This window comes from Gavialis gangeticus, unplaced genomic scaffold, assembly GCF_001723915.1.
Source record: "Gavialis gangeticus isolate Ggan-Ray unplaced genomic scaffold, GavGan_comp1, whole genome shotgun sequence".
Classification (NCBI taxonomy): Eukaryota; Metazoa; Chordata; order Crocodylia; family Gavialidae; genus Gavialis; species Gavialis gangeticus.
Genome location: NW_017729022.1, coordinates 120,267,431 through 120,270,914, shown reverse-complemented (window position 1 = coordinate 120,270,914; position 3,484 = coordinate 120,267,431). Strand labels below are relative to the sequence as shown.

Sequence of the window (3,484 nt, the reverse complement as noted above, 5' to 3'; positions counted from 1 at the left end):
ATAGATTTGGAAGTTGATATCTGATGCCATACAAAAGAAAGAAGAGAAGAGAGCACTAACCACTTTAAACTTTTCTTGGGTAAACTAAATATGGCTTCCCCAGCTTTTCACTGTATCATTTTCCAGTTCTCACACATTTTTATGGTCCTTTTCTGAATCCTTGTCAGTTTTTTTTCAACGTATTTTGTGATGTGAGGTCTCGTGATCTGGACATTAATAGTTTTATCACTGCTGTACAGAGAGGTCATGTCATAAGTCTTCTCCTACTTGATAATTTCTTAGTTGCAGAAGCTCACTGGGAGTATATTTTGAACCACTTATCTACCAAGAAGAATTGTTCTTTTCAGTTAGTCTTTTCCAGGGTACAGTTTTCCAGCTATCCTACATTCTTTTTTTCTAGATATATAAACTTATCTTTAGTTATATTAATATGCAGATCGTTCAAGTGAGTTCAGTTTGTAAGTAATTTTCTATAAATAACCTACCTTTATTATACATGACATAGGTAGTGTTAAGTCAGTATGAGTAAGGTTGCCTAACATTTCTCATTAGAAAATCATTTTTCCATTTCTTACAGATCTGTTGTAAAATTTCAGGCTCTCTCCCCTTCCCTCCCTTTTTGAAGCAGAGACTGAAATTTTATCACAGGTTGCTAGGTTGGTAGTCCTGTGTCTTCTACTGTCCCTGTGAAAATCCACTTATGTTTTGTTGAAGTTTTAAATCTTTAAAAGCAGTTGACACATGTTCAGAGGTTTATTAGAGGTTGACAGAAATATTCTCCAATATCCTGTTTGCTGGCATGTGCCATCCCCACCTATGTTCTGCATTGGAGCTGTAGTAGGAGAAATTAGCCCTCAGAAGCAATTTTTTCAATGCTGTTCCTGCTGGCTTTCAGGCAGCACGTTGGCAGAGGAATGAGCCTGATTCAAATCCAGAGAGATGAGTTAAGTGGGTGAGGAATAAGAACATAGGCGTTCAGGCAAGAGTTAAGGAAGGTTTGGGGAGGTTCAGGGAAACAAATGGCTGGAGTGCTTATATTGGATTACAAGTGAGAGTAACAATGATCTAGAACCACAGGAGCAGACTCTCCTCCAAAATTCTTAATTGAACCTATAAGTTTGTTGCTGTTCTGTTAGGAGGTATCTGACTTGCAGGAGCAAAATGTATGCCTTGTCCTTCTTTACTGACTGCTGCCTATAGGGAAACATAGAACTCTTCCAGTTATCCCATTACCTCTACAAATGGCACATGTTTGGATCTAAATATCTCAGTCCTGCTGACAACCCATATGGATCTGGGTGGGTCAACATGGTGGAACCTCTGGGAGTTTTTTGGTTTCTTTTTAAAGAAAAAATGCCCTAAGGAAGTTGCATTTTTAAAAAGCACATTATTAAAAGAATGAATTGGTATATAACGAAAGAGGCTTCTGTCTGTACAACTCTTGCCTTGTTTGTTAAAAAGATTAAATGTGTGTTATGAATGAGGAAGGGGATATCCAAAAAAGAAAGAAGAACCTCCCTGGACAATTGGAGTATCTCCCTGCCTCTACCCAAAGTTTGTGTGGTGTTGGGCAGGTCATTGCAAATAAACTGTTCACAGATGACCACTAATTAGCAGGAGTGTGGTCATGCCAGAAGATAGGTTGCAGATACTGGCAGACCTGGACAGGCTAGAGAGTTGGGAAGACCAGAACCAGATGAAGTTCAATACTCAGAAGTGTAAGGTGCTCCATCTGGGGGCAAACAATCCCCAACATACCTACAGCCTCTGTGGTGATGATTTGACTTGCACCGCGGCCAAAAGGGACCTAGGGGTAGTGAGCAACCATTGCGTGAACATGAGCCGGCAGTGCGATGCTGTGGCAAGCAGGGCAAACAACAAGCTGGCATGCATTAACGGTTGCATCTCATGCAAAACTAAGGAAGCGATACTTCCACTGTACTCTGCACTGGTGAGACTACAGCTGGAGTATTACCTCCAATTCTGGGCACCGCACTTCAACAAGGACGTGGAAAAACTTGAGAGGGTCCAAAGAGCCACCTGTACGATCAGGGACTTGCAAGACAAGGAGCCATACAAGGAGAGGCTGAGGAAGTTGGGCCTCTTCAGCCTACAGAAGAGAAGACTGAGAGGGGACTTGGTAGTGGCTTACTGCTACATCAGGGGAGTAGATGAAGAACTCGGTGAACAGCTGTTCACCAGGGCACCCCTGGAAAAACCAGGAGCAATGGATACAAACTCCTGGAAGGCTGTTTCAGGCTCAGTTCCAGGAAAAAAACTCCTTCACAGTCAAGGTGTCCAGATTGTGGAATAAACTCCCTCCAGTGGTGGTACAATCACCTACCCTGGAAAACTTAAAGCTAAATGTATTATTGTTTATGAGCTATTTGTAGTAAAGTGATAGCACAATATCAGAACTCATGAGGAAACAGCGAATTTCATATTCAGTGCAGGTTTTAGATGGCATACAGTGAGTTAGGCCTATGGCTGCACTTTGAGGCTTAAAATAGAAATACCCCAACAATTTATCCCCATGGACTGCAATAGCAGCTGCCTTAGGAAGCTGCAGGCCCCCGTAAGGCTGCATGCCTCATGAACTTCCCTCTACTCCTTGCTGCACTGTGCATCCCTGGCTTACCCTTAGCTTCCTATGCTGCTGCACTACCCCTCCTTAGGACTGAGATGAGAAGTGGCAGCCATTCTGGCTGCTAGTGCAGCTGAGCAGTGGTGGAGAGGAGAGAAGCTTCAAGAAGACAGGAGCCTAGCAGCCACAGTGTTTCCATGGGCAGGTAAGAATGCTGGGGTCAGATAACCCTGGCTAGGTGATCATCTAGGCTCCTTTTGAAGAGCCCCAGGGTAGGAGCGAGCACCAGTTCCCTTGGAAGTTGGTTTTAGATCCTAGCCTCCCTGACTGTGAAGTAGTGCCTCGTGATGGCTAGCTTGAATCTACTGTCAGTCAACTTATGGCCATTATTACTTGTTACTCCTGGTAGTGCTGTGGAGAAGAGAAGGCTGATTTAATTGCAGTCTTCAGCTGCCTGAAGGGTGGTTACAAAAGGGACTGTTCTGAGGGGTGGCAGATGAGAAAAAAGGAGCAATGGTCTCACATTGTAGCAAGGGAAGTTGAGGTTGGATATTAGGCACAACTCTCTCATGACGAGAGTAGTAAAGCAAAGGAACAGGTTACCCAGAGACGCTGTGGAATCTCCATCCTTGGAGGATTTTGAGACCTGGCTAGACAAAGCCTTGGCTGAGATGTCATAGTTGAGGATTGTCCTGCTCTGAGCAGGGGGTTGGACTAGATGTGACCTCCTTAGGTCCCATCCAACCCTCATTTTCCATATGTGTGTGTGCGCATATATATTACATGTAAATGTAACCCTTTATAGGCTGTTAGTTGGACAGTCCTGATATAATTAAAGATTTTGTCATAATATGCATAGTTTTTCATAGTTTCCAGGGTCAGAAGGGACCTGAGCAGATC

General features: G+C 43.5%; 1 protein-coding gene across 2 annotated transcripts in view; it reads left to right on the top strand.

The window, feature by feature from the left end:
• Nucleotides 1-3,484, top strand: part of KPNA1 (karyopherin subunit alpha 1) — an 88,642-nt gene that overhangs the window by 41,681 nt on the left and 43,477 nt on the right. The gene's annotated exons all lie outside the window — the stretch shown is intronic.